The following is a 26,255-nucleotide window of genomic DNA, read 5'->3' as shown; positions in this document are numbered from 1 at the left end:
GGTATACTTGATCTTACTTGGCCTGAGATAAATAATTGATTGTTTCCTATGACCAATGTGTTTTTCCTAATTTTCCACTGAACTGCTGTACTTTTTATGAATTGTATTAATCAGAATTTTGTTTCCCCAGTGTATTCCTAGGGCTGCGGTAACAAAGGACCACAATGTGGTCATTTAGAACAAAATGACTGTATTGCCTTTCAGTTTGGGAGTTTAGAAGTCCAAAATCAAGGTGTCAACAGAGCCACTCTTTCTCTGAAGACTCTAGGAGAGGGTGCTTCCTTGATTCTTTCCAACTTCTCATGGTTGCTGGTAATTTTTGTTTGTGGTTTGGTTTGTGACAGGTAAACTGCAACCTCTGCCGTCCATCTTCAAATATCCATCTTCCCTCTGTATAGCTCTGTCCAAACTTCTCTCTTTTAAGAACCAGTCATGGGATTAGAGCTCATCCTAATCCAGTAGGACCTCATCCTAACCTGATTACATTTAAAAGACCTTATTCCCCATGAGTAAGGTCACATTCACAGGTACAGGGATTAGGACTTTAACGTCTTCCATAGGAACACAGTTCAACCTACATCATCTTTATTATGCAATGCTTTTCAATGTTGTGATTTATATTTGTCTGTATTAAGAGCATAAATATTGTATTATATGTGTGGGCTCAGTATGCTGTTACAGTCCTTTTATTTTTAATCTTTCTGCTTTGGATTTATCACACACATACAGTACTGTTTTGCTTGTGCTTTGTAATACAGCCTGAGACTCTTTCCTTTCAATAAGTGTATCCCATTTATATTATAATATATTATTTATATTCATTCCAGCATCATATTTTATGATATGTTTCCTCTTTTATTGCTTTATTTTTTCTGTGTTCTGTATATTTCTTTGCTTTGTTGTGCGTGACTTGGGTAGCATACTATGTTTTGGAAATTTTCTTTTCTCTTTTGGGTCATTTTAATGTTTTATTTTATATCTAAAACATTATTTTGTACACTTGATCTCCTATTTTGTACACACTAGAAACAATGATGGATTGATATATCCAATTCCTTTTTTCCAACACCAGTTTAGTAGGTATTGCTATAATCATTAGTCCTTCTAATGCTTACTCTATGCCTTAAACTATACTCAAATACCAAGTGTTACCAGCTATAAACCCATTAGAGAAATGGACAATTTGGGTCTGTAACAAAGTGCTGTGTTTTAAAGCACATGTCAGTAATTGTATATGAGAGTATACACAGCTATACACAAATTAAATGATCAAAGCACAACTTTTCAACATTCAAAACAGAATAAACTTCCCAGCAAAAGCAGTACCTTGCTAACATTTTTAACCTTAGTATTCCTCTTCCTCTTCACTCTCTCTTTCAACAGAATCCACATCAACCTCTTCAGAATCCTTTGTCAATGGAAGCCATGTCTTCATGAGCCTCAAAAAACTCCTTCCTCCATGCTCTCAACCACATACCAATGAACAAAGGCACATTTACCATACATCAGGCCAAATCTGTGGTCTAGGTGAGCCCAGGCCTCAGCAATGGCTATGGCTTTGCCCAGCATGCACACAGCTCACTCTCCAGACCTTTGGTCAGGTCTCTAAGTACCACAGTGGGAGGCTGTTATTTAATGCTGACTTTGAAGCCAGTGGAGCACAAGCCTACAAACTGGATGGTATGCATGGTCTTGATGGTGACAGTGGCAGCACTGACACCTCTGGGAACCACACTGCCATGGTACAACAGGCAGCAAGCCACGTATTTACCATGGCAAGTCAAATTTTGCCATCTGGTTGGCTGAGTCAAAGCATGTACTGGTAGGCTTTTCATGGTACAGAAAACTGTTCATGGTAGGCTTTCTCAGCAGAGATGACAGGAGCATATGTGGCCAGAGAGAATGGATACAGTGATAGGGTACCAGGGTGGTCTGGAATCCTGTCTGACCAGCATTCAGGGCTCCATCAAATCTGAGGGAAGCAGTGATGGAGAACACAATTTGACCTATCAACCTAATTCGGTTAGTATAGGTTAGGCATTCAATACTGAGGTTTCTATCACAGATGTCCTAGATGACCTTGTTGTCTACCATGAAGCCACAGAGTGCTTCAGGGTGGTGTGGGTAGTGAGGGCTCAACAACAGCTGTGGAAATCTGGGGGTGGGGGAGCGCTGGGTAAATGGAGAACTCCAGCTTGGACTTCTTGCCATAATCAACAAAGAAAAATTCCATCAGCAAGGAGGTGAACCTTGAACCAGCGCCCCATCTAAAGCTGTAGAAAACCAAGAAGCCCTGAAGACCTGTGCACTGGTCAGCTAGTTTCCAAATTCAGTCCCAGACAAGGTCAGTGATCTCCTTGCCAATGGTGTAGCACCCTTGGACATAGTTGCCGGCAGCATCTTCCTCACCTGTGATGAGCTGCTCAGGGTGGAAAAGCTGGCAGTAAGTGGCAGTGCAAACTTCATCAATAGCTGTGGGTTCCAGGTCTACAAACGCTGCACTGAGCACATGATTGCTAGCACCTGTCTCACTGAATAAGGTGTTGAAGGAGTCATCTCCCCCAATGGTCTTGTCACTGGGCAACTGACCCTTGGGCTGGATGCCATCCATGTTCCAGGCAACACAGCTCCCAGGAGGCGTTGCCAATCTGGTTGCTGCTTTGGAGCTGCCAAGCAGATGGTGGAGAGAAAGAGGAGAGGTGGTTGCTTCTTACAGCAAGACTCAGGTGGTCAATAGAAGAGAATCTGCTAAATGATATTTTTAAACTTCTGATTATAAAAGATGAAAAAATCAATATTCTTACATAACTGTCTAATTTCCGTCCGAACTTTTACCAGTCACGTTGTTTCTTTGTTGTCATTCTATTCACATTATATACTGAAACTGATTCACAGGGTTATTCTTTACTTAGTTTTAAAGTTAATTGCATTTTTATGCTCACTTCTGTTTTTTTGTTTTCTTTTGTTTATTTTTGCTACATATCCCTATTCAGTTGATGTTCAGCTGAGGTTTAATCCTTTAACGGTCTTTTCAGAGTAGATTTATAGGAAATAAATTCTCATAGTACCTGCAAGTATCTACTCTTGCCTTTCTATTGAAACAATTTGTCTAGATATAATGTTTTGCTCAACTTTATTTCCTGGATGATTGTGCATTTATCCAAACACTGTTTTTTAATGATGTATATTGTTGGGAACTTTAAGGATAGCCTGATATTCTTCCCTTATAAATTATCTGACTTTTGCCAGAATGCTCAAAGAATTATATACTTATCTTTAAAAGTCATAACTTTACTAGGTTGTATTTCAATTTTAAACATACCTTAAACTCGTTTTTCTTTAGTCATCATGTGCTTTCCAATCTTTACTTCTAGATTGTATTCTTAAATGGTATTTTAGAATATGTTTTCAGTTTCCACCTTGATAGGAGGTTTTTATTCAAGGATACAAAATGTATACTGACACTCCTTTATCTGTTTTTGGTATCCTTTTTTTTTTCCTTATTAAATCCATTATCAGTTTCTACTCTATGTGTTTACTTTCTTTAGCGTGTCTTGTCTTCTATATTTGTATTGTGTTTTAAAAAGTCCCTGAAGTCTCATTAGTTTGATTTTGTTTTGCTTTCAGATAGTGTCTTAATTTCTGAGATAGTTTTATTTTTCACTTATTTCCTGAGCTCTGCCAACTCAGTTTTCATCTGTTTCTGTTGGGCATAATTATAATTTCTTCCTAGAAATCATCTATGCATCAACTTACTTTTAATCTAGGATTGTTTCTTTAAATTTTTCTGGGTTCATAGCAATAACTTTGGTTGTAATATTTTGCAACTCATGGGATTTTGCCATCCCAATGGCAACATTTTTCTGAAGTATGTTCTCTTTTTGCCTTTTGCTTTTCTAGATCCATTCCTCCTTTTCTCTAACCTCCCCCACAGCCTACGCCTGCTCCTTATAATATCTTTATACAGATATTCCTTTTACAATATTGCTTACTTTTAATTAGATGAGTCTTAGTAGCAACCTGTGCATTTCAATCATTTGTTACAAAGTATTGCTATTTGGGCCCCTCTGTATCTTCTTAACTTTTGCTGCATTCTGCTCCAAGAATGATCCTCTCCTGGCACCCCATCAGATCCTTTCTTCCCATGGCACTCCTTCCTAACCATTTATGATTTTTGTGATTTGAAGTGTTCAGGTATCTATTAGTTTGTTTTTTGTTAGTGTCTTTTGTTTTCAGAGTTGTTCCAGATAAAAAAGAATAGAGGTATCCTCATTCTGCCACCCTATACATTATCTTATTGATGTTCTATGTCAAATGCCCAACACATATTACTGAGTACTTTCGCTGCTGATAGCAGAGCAGTAGGAAGAAAACAAAACCAACAAATGAACACAACTGACACATATCCCTTATCCCTGCCCCAATGAACTAAGAATAACTAATTAATACAAATAAATCAATCATTTAATTACATAGTGCCCTCTGCCCTGCATGTATTTCATTTGGCTTGCATAAAATATAATTTCAGTGGAGAAAGATTCGCAAACACACCCATACAATGACTATTCTATCAAAAGTACATTGGGGCGCCTGGGTGGCACAGTCGGTTAAGCGTCCGACTTCAGCCAGGTCACGATCTCGCGGTCCGTGAGTTCGAGCCCCGCGTCAGGCTCTGGGTTGATGGCTCAGAGCCTGGAGCCTGTTTCCGATTCTGTGTCTCCCTCTCTCTCCGACCCTCCCCTGTTCATGCTCTGTCTCTCTCTGTCCCAAAAATAAATAAACATTGAAAAAAAAAAAGTACATTAATAACTTTAAAATTAATGTCCTTGAGTCTAATTTCACCCCCCCAATCCATCGTTGAAATAACAGCCAGAAATATATTATCATACAGCTTGTTTATCTGTGTAAAATACATTTAAAATAATTACCAAAACTGTGTTATTTCTTCCTGAGGAAGAATAATAAAATAGAAGTTGAGGAGTAAATAATGTTTTTTTTTTTAAAAGAAATATATTGAAGAATTTTATATTTAAATGGTTGTAATATGTATCTTCTAGTTTTTTTCATACCATGTATTAATGGACTTTATTGATGTGTCACCTGTAAAAGCTCCAGGATACAAAACCCTAGTTTAGATTTCCCTATGATGACTTCACAAATGTTTGTTTGCCTATTATTTTAATTTTACTGCCAGTTAAAGGGCTGGCTGGAATTCAGATTGTGAGTTGAACTACCTGGCCTCATCTAGAAATTTCCTTGTAGTTCCATGAACTCAGTTTTGCCATTGGCTTTCATGGGGATCAAGCCTGAACCAACCACCTGGGATGCAAGTAAATGTCTCTGGTAATTCAACCTTAGTAATGTCCCTCTGCTTTTTTCCTTTTAAAGAACACTGGAGGTGACTTTTGTTTGTTTGCTTTTATTTTTGAAACTAGTACAGCACTAGTGATTCTTAAAATTCAATTCCTTTTCTAATAAAATTAAAAAGAAGAAAAAAGCATGGAAGTTATTTCTGACAGAGAATGAAGCTATTTGGAAGTATGCCCTGGAGAGAAGATGATAGAAAATTTCCCCCACACTAAACCTGAAATTTTTACATAAATTAACTTCAGGCAATTTAATTTTTTTTTCTGTTGACTTGCATTATCATCATGCTAGGCTAACAGGAGGCTAATAATAATGGTGGTGGGGTTTATTTTTTTATTTCATTTAAAATTTTTATGTTATTTCATGTTTTTAAATAAGATTTTATTATTTTCAGTGCTAACAGTGTCTAATTATCATATTACATGCCATACAAACATTGTTTCATCCACTCTCACAATGAAAATAACCTCATTTTAGAGATTAAAAAAAGTCACAGCTTACAGGAAACAAATAACTTATTCAAAGTTGTATAGTTACAGTTAGTAATGGCAGAACCAAAGTTCAAATCCAGGTTTGTCAAATACCCAACCCCACACTCCCAACCTTTACCTTATACCGCCTCTGTTCTAGTCCCAGACATTGTCACTCTGGAAACTGGGAAAGCATATGAATGCTTGGGCCCCATTTCTAGAATTTCTGACTTGGCAGGATGGGGAGGGAGCCCATTTGTCTGTGACCTCCAGGTAATTCTCTTCTGTATCACTGCTTTAGGAAATAGCTTTATTGAACTAAACACTATAATTTAAAAAGTTTCATATTGTTTCTACACATGAGTTCATTTTTCAACTAAGTTTAAAATAGTCTTTAAAATATAAGACAAGACAAATTTTAAAAATCTCAAAAAAAATATTCCCTTTAACCTCACCACTCAAAGACAGCTATTTTTCATATTTTGATATGTTTTCTTCTTTTTAGGTATAAGCATATATTTTTTATTGTTTCTTTTATGCCATCTACAATAATGTTCTAGATAAGACATTTTTGATTTCTGTATTTAATGTTGTAGTATAAGTAGTTGTATGATAACTATGCTCCTTATAAAGCTTGCATCAGTTAGGGTTTTCTAGTTGTTAAGAAAACATGAATCCAATTGGAATTGGTTTTTATAAAAGTGAGAATATATTGGTTAACGTACTATACCACAGAAAGAACAGAGTGAAACTGATTCAGTGACAAAACACCATCAGATTTGCTGTCTTTGTTTTTTGTTATTTTCTCTTCCCCCTGAATTTCTCTCACACTGCTTCTTGCTATGTTTTGAATTTGCCTCTCAGACTTCCTATTCCCATGATTTCCATGTGGTCAGAACTACAGGCTCCCATCTTAAGAGCTCAATGCTCAAAACAGAAATTTCCTGTGCTTATTTTGATATGGAAACCTATTTTGGCCTTTGTCTTGGGTCAGGTGTCCATCTCTTAGGCCAGCTGGCATAATCAGTAAAAGTAAAGTTTTATGATTCACATAACTTGGTCCCGTGCCTACTTTTGAAGTTGGGAGATAACGTTCTACAACATAACCACAAAATGGAGGTCAACTTACTGTTTAACTTTTTCCACATGGAAAATATATATATGTTGCCAGAAATAAAATTGATAAACCAAAGTTTAAGGATTTGATATAGTTTTCTTAATTGCTTACGACAAATATTTTACTAATTTACATTGCTACAATCACTGCTTAAAAGCACCATGTTTACCATATACATGGTAATTACATTAACAGCTTAATGTAAATCATCTGGGTATATGTACTACAAAAATAATTTCTAGTCATTAGGGCAGACAAAATATTTAAAAGACTATGTAGTTTAGTTATTAGATGATTCCCATGTGTATTTTGTTTATGGATTTTTACATACATGATTATTTTTCCTGAAATTTAAAAACTAAAGGTATATGAATTATTCATGAGTGACATTATTTCATCTAGCTTAAGCAAAGTTCAATTGTGTAGTAGAAAATTGTTTCTCAAATTTTAAGTATTTTGTGTTATTTATCTTGTAGTATGTTTTATGTTACAGTATGACTTTGTGTCATATGTGACAATGTATATAACACAGACAAAGATGACTACACAAAAAAGAGATGAGTCTGCTAGAAAAAAAAAGATATAAGAATATAAAGGCACTTGGTAAAATTCAGATAAATTAAAAATATCAACAGATGCTCACACTGTCAAAAACAAACAACAAAAATGTAATTTTTCTGTTCTGCCATAAATTTGTTAGGAGTCTGTGTTACCTAACTTACATATAGTGCTCATAGGAAATTATGTAATATACATATCTAACACGTAGATCAATATCTGTATATTAATAACCAGTCAAAGTAACTAGGGCTGTGGGAAATTTGGGGGATATAGGAAAATTCAAGATAGACCTAGTGCAGTAAACAAAAGCAAATTAAAATATATGTGGAAATCGTGGTAGAGGAACAAAAGAACTGACTTCAAAAAAGCTTTCATTCTCCAAATGTTAGCAATGAAAAACATTAAGTATTTAATTATTATAATCAACTGAAAATCAATCAAAGCTGTATAAAGCTTCTATGATAATGCACAAGAGAAAAGAGTTTCAAATGTAACTCACACACAAGTTTCCAAGAATTTTCACACACACTTAAATTGCAACTAAATTACATGAGTTCTACACCCAGGTTGTTTTGGTCAAAACTTAAGTTGGCAGTTAAAGATGGCTTAGTTTCAAAATCATAGAATTCAAAATATAAATAAAGAAGTTATATATGATGAAATAAAAGTGTACTGAAATACCACAGCAGTTGGTATTAAAAAAAAATTTTAATGTTTATTTTTCAGAGAGAGAGAGCGCGCGCGAGAGAACATGAACAGGGGAGGGGCAGAGAGAGAAGGAAAAAAAAAGAATCTGAAGGAGGCTCCAGGCTCTGAGCTGTCAGCACAGAGCCCAACACAGGCCTCGAACTCACAAACAGTGAGATCATGACCTGATTCGAAATCGGATGGTTAATCAACTGAGCCACTCAGGTACCCCAATAGCATTTGATATTTTAAATAAAAACTCATAGGTGTCATTCACAAATAAGTAATCTTAACATGAAGATTAAAAATTGCTGAACAACCATCAATAGAAAAATACACAACAAAACACTAAAATCAACTGGGAAATAAGTTATTTATACAAATGTGTGTACACACACACATTGCTTCAGGATATTTCTTCAGCACTACTAATTCCTACAAACTTTTTAAAACAGACAGTTATTTAAAGATGGATAAGGGTCATACTGGATTACACCATCCACTGAAAATAGTCAAAGTGCCCAAATCCAGTGGGTGCACTGAACCTGACTACGAGAGGGTTGGGGGATGAGGAGCTCATACCAAAAGAACTGAAATAATAAATTATATATTAATACTCATCAAAATATTAAAATTATATTTGTAAGATTTAGTAAAAACTAAAAAGACTAAAAATCATAATGTTATGTCTAAAGGTTGTGTACGCTTATAATTTCATGATTCAAGAAACATCTCTCAGCTTATAAAATCTTCTAATCTCGATAAAATTTAAGTAAAGCATCTTCTTTGCCAATATATAACTTCTAAAAAATGGAATATCACTAAAATTAAAAATGAAACAATCCAGAAATCAGGAAATAGATTTTACAACTTATAAATAAAACTGAAACTTAGAAATTCCTGCCTACAAGGGGCACCTAGGTGGCTCAATATCTTGAGCGTCTGACTCTTGGACTGTTGATTTCAGCTCAAGTCATGATCTCATGGTCTTGAGATGGAGCCCCTGGTCGGGCCCCATGGGGCCCAACATGGAGATTTGCTTCTTAAGATTCTCTCTCTGCCCTTTCCCTCTGACCCTCCCTTGCTTGTGCATGCTCTCTTTCTGTCTCTCTCTCTCTCAAAAAACAAAAACAATGACAAAAAAATATTGTGGCCTACAAATTGTAATTGATAGAAAACTTTAAATTCTAGTGACTTTTACATTGTAACACTGTGGTCCTCTCTGGATTGTTACCACCAAACTCAAAGCATACAATGAATCAGCACCAGGTACCCATATTTATTTTGCCTTCAGTAGGTCAAGGAAAATATTAATTTTTAATACCTTGACTCTCTCTATTCAATAATGAGGGGGAAAAAAAAGATTGTTCCTGAAGACCATCGGAAAGACTTCCCTTTAAAAAACTAATTTATTAGCCTTGTCAAAAGTAGTTTCAGCTGGAGGGTGCTGAAAAATAAAAGGGGAGAGATGAGCATACATAGCAGGTATAGAAAACATTTTCAAACATTTTTATTACAAATCAAAACAAAGAAAAGGGGTAACAGTTGAAAGAAGTTTCAGGGTTTAAGATGGGATTTATTTTTAAATATGAGAGGTAGTTTTGTATGATTCTATGTTGATGGGAGTGAAAAAGGAATAAAGAATGAGAGTCTAAAGCTTTCTGTGAATAAGCACAATGGACTGGAGCAATGTATTAATGTTGGCTGTACTTGGGGACAAAGCAAAATCCATTCATTATAACAGGAGGGGAGACAGGTTCAGGAGCAGATCTGGGAAAGGGATGGTGAGGAAGAAGTGGAGGAAGGGACAAAGAAGATGGAATAAAATGACTATTTCTCTATAAAAATGAGTCAGAGAAGGAGAAAGAAGATACAAAATTGTCCTCTGAGAGAGCAGGAGACCATCAGAAAAATGTTAGCTAAAGACCCAGTTGAGATCTGTGGGTAGAAATGTAAATGGCATCAATCAGCCAAGTCATTCGCTCCCTCAGATGTTTAGCAGCACAAGCAGAAATCTAGAAGCAGTGAGGGTTGAAATCTTGCTGAGTGAATACAACAGAGAAAGAGGGGTACAAGGGAACTGTGGGTGTGTACAAACAAATGTTTATCTGAAAGACCATGAAATCTGTACTGGAAAGGAAAGGGGCAAGAAAAGTATGAGAAGCAACTGATAAAACCTCTGATGAAACATTTTGCTGGTGGAGCAGGTACCGTAGAGAGATTACTGCCCTTAACCAACAACAACAACAACAAGACAACAACAGAAAAACAAAAAAACAAAAAAGAACCAGCAATGGCTTTGAGAGGGTGACACATGGTCCAGCCATCAGTTGGAGGCAAGTTGGATATTCATCCCACTTCTAGATCCTGTGCTGTGAAACATCAAGGGGGACAAACAGGCTCCACTGTAGAGGACTACGGAGAAAGGAGAGAGACCCAGGGACAGCAGATTTCAGTTGGAGTAAATGTAACTGGAAAAACAGGCAAGTTTGTCAATGACAGATTGTGAGTGCCAATGGGCACAGGGGAAGGACCATGGGGCTATAGAGGTGTGGAAGATTGGATCTGAAAAACAGTATTAACAGCTTACAACTCACGAATTTACTCAAGGAAGTTGCATCAGGAATGGTGCATACTTCTCTTACACACATAAATTCCCCTTTGTGAAACAAATGCAATAAGGAATAAACCTTTCCAGGCTTCTGGGAGAATTCTGGGTTCACAAACACTGTCACTTTACAGTTTAAATAATGGTACCAAGGAACAGAGAAGAACCTGCCTAGTGGAGCCGCCTTAAATGGACTAATGTTGAATGTCATGACCACTTATCTATGAACCCACAGAATGATTTTTAAAAAGTCCCAAATTCCCTCCCAGACACAAATGACTATTATGGTGAGCAAAATATGATTCTACTTAGGCAAAGAGAGATTCAGACCAGAGAGAGAGAGAGAGAGAGACAGAGACAGAGAGAGACAGAGAGAGAGACAGAGAGACAGAGTTGGGGGCGGGGGGAGAAAGGATATGTGTGTGTGGAAAAGGAATCTCACAGAGGATGAAACAAGCATTACTTTGAGTAAACAACAAAGGTATAATGTAACAACCTTTTCATATTCTCTTAGCCTTTGTTTCCTGCCTTTATTTTAAAGTTTTTGTTTAAATTCTAGTTAGTTAACATACAATGTAACACTGGTTTCAGGAGTAGAATTTAGTGATTCATAACTTACATATAACTGGGTGCACCTCCCAACAAGTGCCCTCCTAATATACCATCGCCCATTTATCCCATCTCAAACCCAACTCCCCTGCATCAACTGCAGTTTGTTCTCTAGTTAAGAGTCTCTCATGGTTTCCCTCTTTCTCTTTTTACCCCTTCCTCTATGTTCATCTGTTTTGTTTCTTAAATTCCACGTATAAGTGAAATCATATGGTATTTGTCTTTCTCTGGCTGACTTATTTCAGCCATAATATATTTTAGCTTCATCCACATCATTGTAAAAGGTAAGATTTCATTCTTTTTGATGGCTGAGCAATATTACATTGTGTGTGTATACATTTACATAAGTATATGGATATATACTTTATCCATTCTTTATCCATTCATCAGTCGATGGACATTTGGGCTCTTTCCATAGTTTGGCTATTGTTGATAATTCTGCTATAAACATCTACATTTTGAATCTGTATTTTTGTATCCTTTGGGTAAATACTGAGTAATACAATTGCTGAGTCATAGGATAGTTCTATTTTTAGCTTTTCTGAGGAATCTCCATACTGTTTTCCAGAATGGCTACACCAGTTTGCATTCCCACCAAAAGTGCAAGGTTTCCTTTTCTCCACATCCTCGCTAACATCTGTTGTTTCTTGTAGTGTCAATTTTAGCCATTCAGATAGATGTGAGGTGGTATCTTATTGTGGTTTTGATCTGTATTTCCCTGATGATGAGCGATGCTGAGCATCTTTTCAAGTGTCTGTTAGCCATCTGGATGTCTTCTTTGGAAAAATGTCTATCCACAACTTCTGCCCATTTCTGCAATGGATTATTTATTATTTTTTTGGGGGGGTGTTGAATTTTGTAAGTTCTGTATAGATTTTGGATAGTAACCCTTTATCAGATATGCCATTTGCAAATATCTTCTCCCATTCCATCTGTTGCCTTTCGGTTTTGTTGATTGTTTCCTTAGTGATGCAGAAGCTTTTTATCTTGATGAAGTCCCGAAGGTTCATTTTTGCTTTTGTTTCCCTTGCCTAAAGAGATGTGCTAGTAAGATGTGCTATAGCCAAGGTCAACAAGGTTACTGCCTGTGCTCTCCTCTAGAATTTTAATGGACTCCTGTCTCACATTTAGGTATGTCATCCATTTTGAATTTACTTTTGTGTATGGTCCAAGAAAGTGGTCCAGTTTGGGGCAACTGGGTGGCTCAGTAGGTTAAGCATGTGACTTGGGCTCAGGTCATGATCTCACAGTTCCGTGAGTTCAAGCCCTGCGTTAGGCTCTGTGCTGACAGCTCAGAGCTTGGAGTCTGCTTCAGATTCTGCGTGCTCCCCTTTCTCTCTGTGCCTCCCCTGCTCACACTCTGTGTGTGTCTCTCTCTCAAAAATAAACATTTAAAAAAAAGTGGTTCAGTTTTTCTTTGCATGTCAATGTCCAGTTTTCCCAACACCATTTTTTGAAGAGACTGTCTTTTTTTCCATTGGATATTCTTTCCTGCTTTGTTGAAGATTAGTTGACCATATAGTTGTGGGTCCATTTCTGGGTTTTCTATTCTGTTTCACTGATCTAAGTGTCTGTTTTTGTGCCAGTAGCATATTGTCTTGATGCCTACAGCTTTGTAATATAGCTTTAAGTCTGGAACCATGGTGTCTCCAGCTTTATTTTTCTTTTTCAAGATTGCTTTGGCTATTTGGGGTCTTTTGTCATTCCAAACAAATTTTAGGATCATTTGCTCTGGCTCTATGAAAAATTCTTTGACAGGGGTTGCAATAAAAGTGTAAACTGCTTTGGGTAGTACAAACATCTTAACAATATTTGCTCTTCCAATCCATGAGCATGAAATGTTTTCCATTTCTTTGTGTCATCTTCAATTTCTCTCATCAGTGTTCCATGGTTTTCAGAGTATAGATCTTTTATATCTTTGGTTAGGTTTATTCCTAGCATCTTATGGTTTTTGGTGTAATTGTAAATGGGATCTATTCCTTGATTTCTCTTTCTGCTGCTTCATTACGGGTGTATAGAAATGCAACAGATTTCTGTATGTTGATTTTGTATCCTGCAAGCCTGCTGAATTCATGTATCAGTTGTAGCAATTTTTTGGTGTAGTCTTTCAGGTTTTCTACATAGATATCATGTCATCTATGAATAGTTAAAGTTTGACCTTTTCCTTGTTGGCCTGGATGCCTTTTATTTCTCTTTGTAGTCTGACTGCTGAGGCTAAGACTTCTGGTACTGTATTAAGTAACAATGGTGGGATTGGACATCCTGGTCTGATTCCTGACCTTAGAGGAAAAGCTCTCAGTTTTTCCCCATTGAGGATGATATTAGCTGTGGGTCTTTCACATATAGCCTTATGATGTTGAAGTATGTTCCATCTAGCCCTACTTTGTTGAGGGTTTTTATCAAGAATGTATGCTGTAATTTGCCAAATGCTTTTTCTGCATCTATTGACAGGATCATATGGTTCTTATCCTTTCTTTTATTAAAGTGGTATATCACATTGATTGCGAATATCCCCTATAGCCCAGGAATAAAACCCACTTGATAGTGGTGAATAATTCCTTTAAGGCACTGTTGGATTCAATTTGCCAGTATCTTGTTGAGAATTTTTGTACCCATGTTCATCAGGGATATTGGCCTGCATTTTTTTTCAGTGGGTTCTTTTTCTGGTTTTGGAATCAAGGCAATGCTGGCCTCATAGAAGGAGTTTGAACATTTTCCTTTCATTTCTATTTTTGGAACAGTTTGAGAATAGGTATTAACTCTTCTTTAAATGTTTGGTAAAATTCCCCTGGGAAGCCATGTGGCCCTGGACTTTTGTTTGTTGGGAGATTTTTGATTATTGATTCAGGTTTTTTTCTGGTTATGGGTCTGTTAAAATTTTCAATTTCTTCCTGTTTCAGTTTTGGTAGTTTACATGTTTCTAGGAATTAATCTATTTCTTCCGGATAGTCCAGTTTGTTGGCATATAATTTTTCATAATATTCTCTTATAATTGTTAGTATTTCTGTGGTGTTGGTTGTGACCTCTCTTCTTTCATTCATGATTTTATTTATTTGGGTTCTTTCTCTTTTCTTTTTGATAAGTCTGGCTAGAAGTTTATCGATTTTGTTAATTCTTCCTCCTATCCATTGATCTGTTATACTGTTTTGTTTTTTCCATACCATTTATTTCTGCTCTAATATTTATTAATTCCCTTCTTCTGTTGGCTTTAGGCTTTATTTTCTGTTCCTTTTCTAGCTCCTCTAGGCGTAAGCTTAGGTTGTGTAGTTGAGACTTTTCTTGCTTCTTGATGTAGGCCTGTATTGATATATCTTCCCTGTTAGGACTGCTTTTTCTGCATCCCAAATGGCTTGGACTGTTGTGTTTTCATTTTCATTTGCTTCCATATATTTTTTTAATTTCTTCTTTAATTTCCTGGTTAACCCATTCATTCTTCAGATTATGATGAGACCGATGTGCTGCCTACTACACTAAGGAAGCAGGTAACCCATTCATTCTTTATTAGAACGTTCTTCAACCTCCATGTATTTGTGGTCTTTCCAAATATCTTCTTGTGGTTGACTTCAAGTTTCATAGCATCGTGCTATGAAAATATGCATGGTATGATCTCAATCCTTTTGTACTTGTCAAGGCCCAATTTGTGACCCAGTATGTGATCTATTCTGGAGAAAGTTCCATGTATACTCAAAAATAATACATATTTTAAACCAAGAGTTGAGCTCATTCTGAAAGATAGAATCATCCTTGTTTTTTGGAAAGTGTACAGTATGCTTCTAATGCTAAAAACATTACAGATTCTTTCTGCCAAAATTTATAATAAGTAAATAAAAGTTGCCCCTAATTCTACCAATCTGTCTACCACACTACTATAATTTTAAGGTGAACTCTTTAATCTCTTTTTATATGTATATAAACATGATGTTTTCATTGACATCATATCTGTACATAATGTTAATAGTTTTCCATATTTTATTTTGTTGTTTTATTTTTTAACGTCAGTTTGTGCAACTTTTCCCATGTCACTTCTTGTCATCAAACTCATAATTTTTAAGGACTGTGGAGCTTACTATAGAAAATCCATATTTATCAATTTCTTATTAATGGATACTTTGTTTCTCATGTTTTTGCTACTATAAAAAAGAAATATACTTAATACATCATTGAATGTCTGATTATTCCCTTGAGTCAAATTCCTAGAAATGAGATTCTGAGGTCATTCTGAACTCAAAAGGTTCATTCTGAACATGACTATATCTCCTCTTGATTTATCGATTTTTAAAGCCTGTCATTGTTTTTAAAGCAGGTGACTCTTAGGGCTCCTGAGACTAGCTAAAAGCAAAACCTTCAGTGGAAATTATTTTCACTAGGACCTTAAAATAGACCTATAAATATATCTATTAAATTTATAAGTAGTCTTATTTCAGCAGCTGCTCAACTTTGGAACAGCCATGATCTGGTTCAGGGTAGTTCAGAGGCCAATGAAAGAACTGTTAAAAATTAATTCAGATAAAACTAGAATCTCATGGGGTGTGTGGGTGGCTCAGTCTGTTAGGTGTATGACTCTGATTTTGCTTCAGGTCATGATCTCGTGGTTAGAGTTCAAGCCCTGCTTCAGTCTCTGTACTGACAGTGTGGAGCCTGCTTGGGCTTCTTCCTTTCTCTTTCACTCTCTCAAAAACAGAAAAAAAAAAAAAAACTTAAAAAAATAGAATCTCTATTGTACATAAGGAACATGACCCCAGATAATACGAAAACATTATGACCTTTGGTACCTACAATTTTTTTTTTATAGCAATGGTTTTGCTTTTAGGACACAAATAAGATGTTCCAATTCACTGTTCAAGTAACCATTTACCTGGTGTCACATAAAATGTCCCCAATTTCAAAAGGAAATTAATAATAAATTTCAATTTGAGGCAAGTCAAAGGTACATATATATTATGGAGCTAATTTCAAAACAATGACACAAAATTAAAATGAAATAGCTTCTAAAATTTGAGAGCCTTTGGACACAGTAAATCTTAGTTATGGGAGAAAGTGAAACATCTGATGATAAGATCCAGTCTGATAAGATGCAATAAAAACATGAAGCATGATACATAAGGTCAGAAGGATCAATATAAAATGTGAAATGAACACACAAATTGCATAGTCCTAGTCACCCAAAGTATTTGGAAGTGACAGGGGAATTAAATACCAAGTAAAGTGGAATATTAAATGAGGTTGAACACACCATACATCATTCCTAAATCTATCTAGGTATTCCTAAAATGTGTGCCACTTTTTCCCTGGAAATAACTAAGATCTAAGCCAAGGTTAAATAAAAACTAAAGTGAGAACATGGATATGATGAAATTTAAATGATGGCAGTGTGTATATTTGAGGGGAAAGAGATGACAAGATGGGGTGATTGGCAGCAGTAAAACAGGGTTTAGAGAACAACAGATATTTATTCTTATAAAACACAGTCTGACTTACTGGCTTACTCTTACACCTAACCTTGAAATTATTATGGCAAAACCCAGAGGAATTCAAATTGGCAAAAAACTACTGACAATGAATCACACAGCAGCATGACATTTATCCCACAAAGACCTCTGACTTACTCACATAACTCTTTAACAAGCACAAAGGCACTTTTTAAAATTTTTTTGCAACATACTCCCTTGGTAGTAAAAAGTGACTTGGAAAGAATACCTTTGCAGTTTGTCATGGCTGGATTTCAGCTCTGTCTTTGCTACTTGCTGGTTGGTAAGCTGGAACAATTTACAGACTCCCCTGTGCCTCAGTTTCCTCATCTGTAAAATGGAGATAAGCTAAAATATAAGCATAATGTCTGTTAACTTCCCCCAAACTGTTAATTTCTCTTTTTTCCTGCCACATTTTAACCTCTAGAAGCTGCAAAAATATGAATTGATTTTAATTTAACTGTTGTCTTTAATTTGAGGATAAAATCAGTTTCTGAGATGAAATGTAAAGGGAGGGGGAGGTGATGAGAAACATGGATTAATGGTACAGACTATAGTTTACATGGTGCTTTTCAAGCCCATCTCAAAATCTCATGAACAGTTAGAAAATGTAATATTATACCATCTTCTATACACAAAACCTGAGGTTGTAGGTGACAATGACTTTGAGACTAATGTTCTCCTTCTCATACTAATACTGTCTTACATGCTCTGTTATGAATGAGGGTAATGTTTAAAAATTGTTTAATTTCTCTTACACTTTTTACAGTACCTGGTTTTCATCTTATTGACAGAATTTCTAGGTATCTATCTGTCCGATAGAATTTACTATAGAAGAAATGCCAAAAGGAGACACTATCGCTGACAGTCAAAATTCAGTAGGACAACAGCCTGGAAAAATATGTTACCGTCCTCATAACAGATCTGCTACATTATTTTCTGTCTTTTCATTTCACGTGACTGACCTAGTCAGACTCACTGCAAAATTCACCCACTGTGTAGAGACCAAGACCTTCCAAATTGCTTGACTACAGAAGGTACCATCCTCACTGTATTCATTGTGTAGAGATCAAGACCTCTTAGTTGCTGAACTACAAAAGGTAGCATCCTCACAGTAGTCAATGGTTTTCTCCAAAGAATGCCATTACATAGAAAACATAAAATGCAAGGAGATACTTCTATCCCACATAAAGTCAGATGGATTTAGACCAGAGTCAAGAAGATGGACGGGAAATGAAGGGAAAACAACTTCTGCTGTCCACTTAGGTGATGCAAAGGAGAAGGCCAGGGCAGAGTCGTTCACGAAGGGAATAGATCAGGTGTCCCAGATGGGAAAATGCATCTGATAGTTCAGGAAATCATGAATGATAGGAATGATTGCCCTATTAATCTGGAAGGGGACTGCCTTGTAGAGTGCTCCCACAACCATGTGGAGGACAGGAACATAAAAACAGAAGGCTGTAGAGAGTTAGGTTCCCGGATGGCCCTCAGATCTGATATGGCAAAGGTATATCTAGAGCAGGTAAACAGGTGGGATGTTGAGCAGATTAGGGGTTCTGTTCCCAGGACTGCAGACCAACTGGGATTGACAGTTAGACAATCAGGGCATGGATAGCACCAGCAAGAGCTCACATGTTTCTGAGGTAGCCAGAAAGTATCACAGGGCCCTGTCTATACCCAGAGGAAGGATGATGGCTATAGTCCTAAATGCCAACAGGGCTGACAGTTCCAAAATGGACAAAGGACATCACTCTGGAGGCCAGGGCAACAGAACAGTGGCAAGAGGAAGCATAAGCAATCCCTCTCCTGTACCCAGACATCTTTTTTAGGAAGGAAGCAGGGATATTTGGGGTAGAGCAGTCTTTGAGACAGAGTAAGGGATTATGTTCAAATAATCTAAACAATTTCCAAATACCTTGAATAAATTTGTATTAATAACTTGTAGATCAGGTTGGAGGAGGCAAATACAAATAGTTACAGAACACAGACAAAAGTTGCATTTTTCTCTCCATAGCTAAGATGAATAAGAATTACCTGAGAAATGCTACTACCCATGAGCTGTGCACTGTTTACATCTGCATGTCTCCTAGAATTTACAAAACACCTCCAAATACATTGACTTTAGAATCAGATTATCAAGCTAGAAAATGTGGATTTTGCCAAGAGGTCTGAGGCTACATAAAACAAGAGAGTCAGGAAAGAAAGATAAATGGGGGAGGTTAGTTATAATAATCTTGAAATGAAAGAATAAGACTGAGATCTTGCTCTGCCACATATGGGAACACACTCTAAAGCTGCAACAATTACATCAGTACAGTGCTGAAGTAGACATGAGACATCAGGACAACAGAGTAGAGTCTGGAATAGACATACATATATATGAATTTCCACATATATACAAATTCTTATATGAAAATATAGAATTCCAGATTAGTAAGTGGAGGATGAACCATTCAGTAGTAGGAATATCTATAATAGGTTATCATCTTGTGTGGAAAAAAATGTTAGATGACTACCTGGCATTCCCCTCCCCCACAGACACACCTTCCAAAAGGAATTTATGACAGATATACATTTTAAAATACTGAAAAAAGGGGTGCCTGGGTGGCTCAGTCAGTTGAGCATCCAACTTCAGCTCAGGTCATGATCTCACACTCCGTGAGTTCGAGCCCCGTGTCAGGCTCTGTGCTGACAGCTCAGAGCCTGGAGCCCGCTTCCAATTCCGTGTCTCCCTCTGTCTCTGCCCCTCCCCCACTCATGCTCTGTTTCTCTCTGCCTCAAAAATAAATAAAAACAGTAAAAAAAAATTTTTTTTAAATACTGAAAAAAATACATATATACAAACACACACATATACACATATTATTTGGAGAAAGCATACTTCCTCAAGAATAAAATAAAAGCCACAAGCTATAAAAGAATTAAATAATTTTCATTTTAATTGAACAATTAATATTCAATTTAATTAAAACATAATTTTTAAGAAACAAAAATTAAATTCCTATATGGCAAATAACACTATAAATAACTTTAAACTCGACAGATGAATCAGCAAATTATTTACAAATATAAAGACTGATGTACTCAGATAAAAACTATTAGATAGAGTATTTATTAGTGTAATTTGTTGTAGGACAATTTGGTTATAATAGTTAACATTTTAATTTAGGATACATAAACTGCCCCATTCACTTACACCAAGACAATACTTTGAGAAAGAAGGGACGATGTTAGGGAGGGAGGTATTTGTGAGAAACTAGGGATTTACACTCAAAAGAGACTTTTTTTCCTAAATGCACTGAATTACATGCTGATTTAAATATTTCTTACTGTTAGCCATCTGGATGTCTTCTTTGGAAAACTATCTCTTCATGTCTTCTGCCCATTTATTCCTTAGATTATTGGTTTTTGGGTGTTGAGTTTGATAAGTTGTTTATAGATTTTGGATACTAACCCTTTATCTGATATGTCATTTGCAAATATCTTCTCCCATTCCATTGGTTGCCTTTTGGTTTTGTTGATCCAAATGGCTAAGAGACACATGAAAAGATGCTCAATATCACTCATCATCAGGGAAATACAAATCAAAACCACAAAGAGATACCACCTCACAACTGTCAGAATGGCTAAAATTAACAACTCAGGAAACAACACATGTTGGCGAGGATGTGGAGAACACTTTTGTGTTTTGTGATGGGGAACACTTTTGCACTGTTGGTGGGAATGCAAACCACTGCAATCACTCTGGAAAACAGTATGCAGGTTCTTCAAAAAATTAAAAATACAGCTACCATATGACCCAGTAATTACACTACTGAGAATTTATCCAAAGAATATAATAATGCTGTTTCTTAGGGGCACATGTATCCCAATGTTTATAGCAGCACTATCAACAATAGCCAAATTATGGAAAGAGTCCAAATGTCCATCGACTGATGAATGGATAAAGAAGATGTGGCACATGTACACACACACACACACACACACACACACACACACACACACACACACACACTGGAATACTAGTCGGCAATGAAAAATAATGAAATCTTGCCATTTGCAACAACGGACAGAACTAGAGGGTGTTATGCTAAGCAAAATAAGTCAGTCAGAGCAAGACAGATATTGTACAATTTCACTCATGTGGAAATTAAGAAACTCAACACAAACATGGGGTAAGGGAAGGAAAAATAAGACAAAAACAGAGGGGGAGGCAAACTGTAAGAGACTCCTAAATAGAGAAAAAACTGAGGATTGCTGGAGGGGAGATGGGGGAGGGATGGGTTAAGTGGGTGATGGGCATTAAGGAGGGCACTTTTCAGGATGAGTACTGGGTATTATATGTAAGAGATGAATCACTGGGTTCTACTGTTGAAGCCAAGACTACAGTATATGTTCACTAACATGAATTTAAACAAAAAATAAAAATAAAAACCTAAGATAAATGAATAAATATTTCCTACTAGTAATCAGTAGGTACATTATTAGGTTTTTGTCACATGGAACAAATGTCTCTACAAATGCATACAGATATGCACAAGGATAAGAAGTGAAGTACTGTTTAACAGGAAAAATAGCAGTTACCTATTACTGAGTAAAACTAACGTAGATTTCCATGGTCTAATGTGGACAAAGTTCAGTAACATGTTCCCAGATTAAAGGAAGTAAACTGTAGAAATGTACATGTAGTATAAAATAGTTTCATAAAAAGTGACAATACAAAAACCCATTATATATATATATATATATATATATATATATACACACACACACACACACACACACACACACACACACACACATTTGTGATTGTGTTTTGTATATGCATATAAAATCTAGAAGGATCTTCACCAAACTTTTAACGGTGTTTACATTTAGGAAGTAAAAATGGAAAGGAGAAATTACTATTTTAATTATGCCTTCTTCATTCTTTTCATTGTTTACTTTTTTTATTTTTCTTCCTTCCCTTCCTTCCATCCTCCTTTCCTTTTCTTTCCCTTCCTTTTCTTCATAATTTAAAACATGAAAAGGGCTGCTATTTATTTTATAACATGTTAAATGACTAAACCATCTTTGTATAACAAAGCAGGGTGTAATCCTGTATGCTGATTAGAATCACAATTTTGTTTAAGAAAATTAGTAAACACACTCAAAGATTTAGTCTTGATTGCAGTTGGGAGGGGGGGAATTGACCAACATATGAATAACTGCTATGGATAATTTAGTTTACTTAATCTTATTTCTAACTCAACACTGATGTGACTACTTTTATTATCCAGAAAAAAAATGCTATTAAAATGACAAAAATTCAAGTCAACTACCTATTTTAAAATATCTCTTTTTGTACCTAATCCTTAGGCAATTTTGAATTGATGACTTAATTTGTTACTTCAGCAAACACTTAAGAAGGTACCTGTCTTAGGCCGAGTCCCCTAGGAGACCCTGAGATCAGGGTTTGATTTGGGTGAAAGTGATTTATTTATTAAGTGCTCCCACAGGATATCAGTAAGGGACTGTGGGGAGAAGAGGAAGAGGAAAGGGAAGAAAGCCCAATAAAGAGGGGGTTTCAGACAATGTCTCTCTGGAGTTTCTAAGTCTATTTCAGCAAGAGATCTTAGGAGCTTTAACTAAATTCAGTTATCCAGCTCCAGACAAAGTGGTTGGGTTTCAGTTATTAGTTGACTAAGGGCCACTGCTGAAGCTGGGGGTAGGTGGGAAATAAACTAGGCAGCATGTGGGTAAAGGATTCCAAAGCCCTAAGGCAGGAGAGGGATGCACCTAAAGAGAGAAAGAGATCCAAGGACATCTGGGCAGAGCACAGGGGTACCCATTTCAGAATTTTATTTTATTTGCAAATACTTCATTTGTCCAAAATATCGAGTTAAACAAAAGACTTTTTTCCTGTTATTGCACAACAGGCCAAAAAAAAATTTTTTTTTTCAAAAACTACCAGTTAACAAAGCAGCAGAAGCAGCAGTTCTAATTTAGGGAGGTTTCTAAGAATTCCCAGAAAGGCAAACAATTTAACACCTTCAAATTTAGTCAGACCAAAGTTCAAAGTTCTTAATATTTCATGGACTTAAGCTTTCCAGTTCTAAGATCAAAACAGTTTCTACTGTTTTGAAACAGTAGCTCCTATTTCTACTTTTTCTTCAGGATCTATTTATTTTTTCAATTGTCAGCATTCTATTCTACCGTCTGGGAAACTTAGTAAACAAATAATGTAAGTTTGTTTTAGAAAACTCTAAATATTTCACAGAGATAATCCCAGTTATTTATTGTTTAATTATCCTAATGCTTCCCTGGACACTAGGGAAAATGAGTGCTCTGAGGCTGATTGCATGCAAAATTTCAACTACAGTGCAAAGGAAATAACTCAAAACAAGATATACCCGAAGATGGAAAGTAAGTGCTCAGAGACCCTACTAGTCGTGATGCTACATGAACATGCTTTCGTTTTCCCCACAGAATTCTTATATTCTTACACATTTCTCCTTGTCACCTTGGGCAAGTCATTGAATCTCTTAACTTCAGTTCCCCTATTCATTTCCTGATAGGGCTGTAGCACGCAGTGAGCACTGAGGAAAGGCTCATTCAGTCTACGAGTAGATGAAGGATATACCAATCTTATTTTGATCTCTGCATCTTAGTGCATGTGGCTCTACACATCTAGAACATACTCATCTTTTTTCTTACCCATCTATATTCCTTTCCGTTGCTACTTAACACATTTCACAAATTTAGAGGCTTAAAGCAACACTCAGGCATTATCTCACAGTTTCCATGGGCCAGAAGTCCAAGCATAGCTGAGCTGAATCCTCTGCTCAGGGTTTCACAAGGCAACAAATAGAGTGTCAGTTGGGCTGCACTCCTTCTCTGGGTCTTCTTCCAGGCTCATGTGGTTGGTGGTAGAATTCAGTTCCTTGTAGGTATGGAACTGAGGCGTCTGTGTTCTTGCTGTGTATGGGCTGGAGGCCGCTCTCCGTTCCTCGAGGGCACTCACAGTTCCTTTCACAACACAGCAACTCACTTCTTCAGAATCAGCAAGGGACGACACTTACCTTACCTCTCACTCTGTAGTGCTCAGATGCAGCATACATATATATGTGTGGGGTTAGAAGCAAGTGAGTCACAGGTCTGCTCACACTCAAGAGAAAGGATCTCCCAGGAGCATGACTCTCTTTTGATTGCCAAACACCAGAATCTAAATAGGACAGAACTAAGATATATCTAGAGTGCTATTTTTCATCAGTTATCACATCTTATAAAACACACACACAGACAAAAACACACAGACACACACACACCACGCATTTACCACTAAGTGGTAAGTGGGTACTGGTTGAGATTTTTCCTACCCTGGAATCTTGGAAATACAGTGGTCTTTACACGTCCTTTGGTCATGCTACCCATCAGCAAATGATGCTAAATTTTCTACAGAGAGACTGAGAGGATTCTAAAAGGATTCATTTCTTCCCGATTCATGTGTCTTCACTCTATTCCAAACCACAAATAAATCATGTCTGAAAAAGCCTCTTGGTTGTATTTCATGCTTCCAGTCTTCCGTAACTCCACTGAACGATACCCATGCTATGCCCTAGACTATTAACACACAGCAATCTCATGTGATCCTTATGGACAGGCCAGATGATTTCTTTGCTTAAAACATTTGAAAGCACTTAAATATCTCCTATTTCAACAGCAGATATATAAAGAGTAAGAATGGTTTATACATTATTTTTTGTTTGGGTAACAAAAACAGTATTAAAATAATGTTTTCAAAAAGTTAAACAGGCAAAGTGTCAAGTGCATATGAATGAAGGCAAGTGACTTATGGTGAAATAAAAGTACATAAAGCTTTGTTTTTAAGATGTATAAACAAGACTAGCTGAGGGCATTTTGTTTTTAATTTTAATTTTTCTTAAAATTAACATGTATAAGAAAACCTACGTTTCTGTAGATCAGTGTGTGGAGCACAAAAATTACTAACCAATCGAGTGTTACCTACAGTCAGCTACGATCTAAATGGGAAAAGCGATTCTACTGAAGTGTGCTGTTTTCCAAGGCTGTCTGCTGAGTCTGACAAAACTCACGTCAGTCCCTCACACTAAGGAAGCTCATCTTAAATACTGATGTTATGAAGTAATTAGTACTGTAATTAGAATAAGTGAAAATTAAATTCTAAGAAGGAAAAAAAAAACCTTTAAAACAGGATCATTGATAGCCAAGACCTATACAATTTGACATAGCGAACAGAACTGACCATTTTCTTCCATCTGTTTTAGGAGTATTAGGCTTTAGCTGTAGTTTTTAAACATGCAAGAAATCGATACATGGTTAAGTTCAGATTTGAAAAACATGGAGCTATTTATTCATTTATTATTATTTTTTTTTTACCATGTGTTTATTTTTGAGAGACAGACAGAGCATGAGCGGGGGAGGGGCAGACAGAGAGGGAGACAGAATCCAAAGCAGGCTCCAGGCTCTGAGCTGTCAGCATACAGCCCAGTGTGGGACTCAAAGTCACAAACCATGAGATCATGACCTGAGCCAAAGTCAGATGCTTAACCTACTGAAAACCCAGGCACCCCAACTATTTATTCATTTATTAACAAACAATATGAGCCTTTCTTGGGGGCTTTGCTGAATTTGGAGAAGTCAAGCAGGGATGTTTAGTATTCTGATGATTCCCCAAAACCTACTTTGGTGACTAATGTTTATTTAAAGCTAAAAAAGATAGGGGTAAATTTGTTAACAAATTAGCATGCCTTGCCCAAGGAATTATACAGAAATGAAATAATTGATTCTCATTCTTCCACAGCTCAAACAAAATTTCTTTTATTAGTATTCATTATTAAATATTTCTAACTACTGATTATCCTGTGGTACATTAGCATATGACTCTAGCAGCATTTCTTGCCCATGGTTAAAGAAAAGTAATCCTCCAGACATGCTAAAATAAAATGCAGCTAAATCTTTCTGGACAGCTGAAAATATTCTTTAATGATCAGTAAATAAATATGTGTGGTAAAAATTGTAGTATCTGATGGTGTATCCTAATAATCTTTTGTGTGTTCATTCTATTTTGTTTTATTTACCGTACCATGAACAATACTGACATTATACCATTTTGGCTTAAAAGGCCCATTCTTAGACTAATGTTTCCTTTTAATTAAATATAACAGTTTTTTTAAAGAAGTGGCCAAAATCCTCTTTATTTTATTTATTTATTTATTTATTTATATTTAATTTTTTTAACATTTATTTTATTTTTGAGAGATAAAGAGACAGAGCACGAGTGGGGAGGGGCAGAGAGAGAGGGAGACACAGGATCCAAAGCAGGCTCCAGGCTCTGAGCTGTCAGCACA

At 36.3% G+C, this 26,255-nt stretch overlaps 1 pseudogene; it reads right to left on the bottom strand.

Moving 5' to 3' along the window:
• Nucleotides 1–1,628: 1,628 nt before the first annotated feature.
• Nucleotides 1,629–26,255, bottom strand: part of LOC123607220 — a 91,124-nt pseudogene continuing 66,497 nt past the window's right edge.

Source organism: Leopardus geoffroyi, chromosome A2 (assembly GCF_018350155.1).
Source record: "Leopardus geoffroyi isolate Oge1 chromosome A2, O.geoffroyi_Oge1_pat1.0, whole genome shotgun sequence".
Taxonomy (NCBI): Eukaryota; Metazoa; Chordata; class Mammalia; order Carnivora; family Felidae; genus Leopardus; species Leopardus geoffroyi.
Note: the sequence above shows the minus strand (reverse complement) of the source record. Positions and strands in the feature narration are given on the sequence as shown.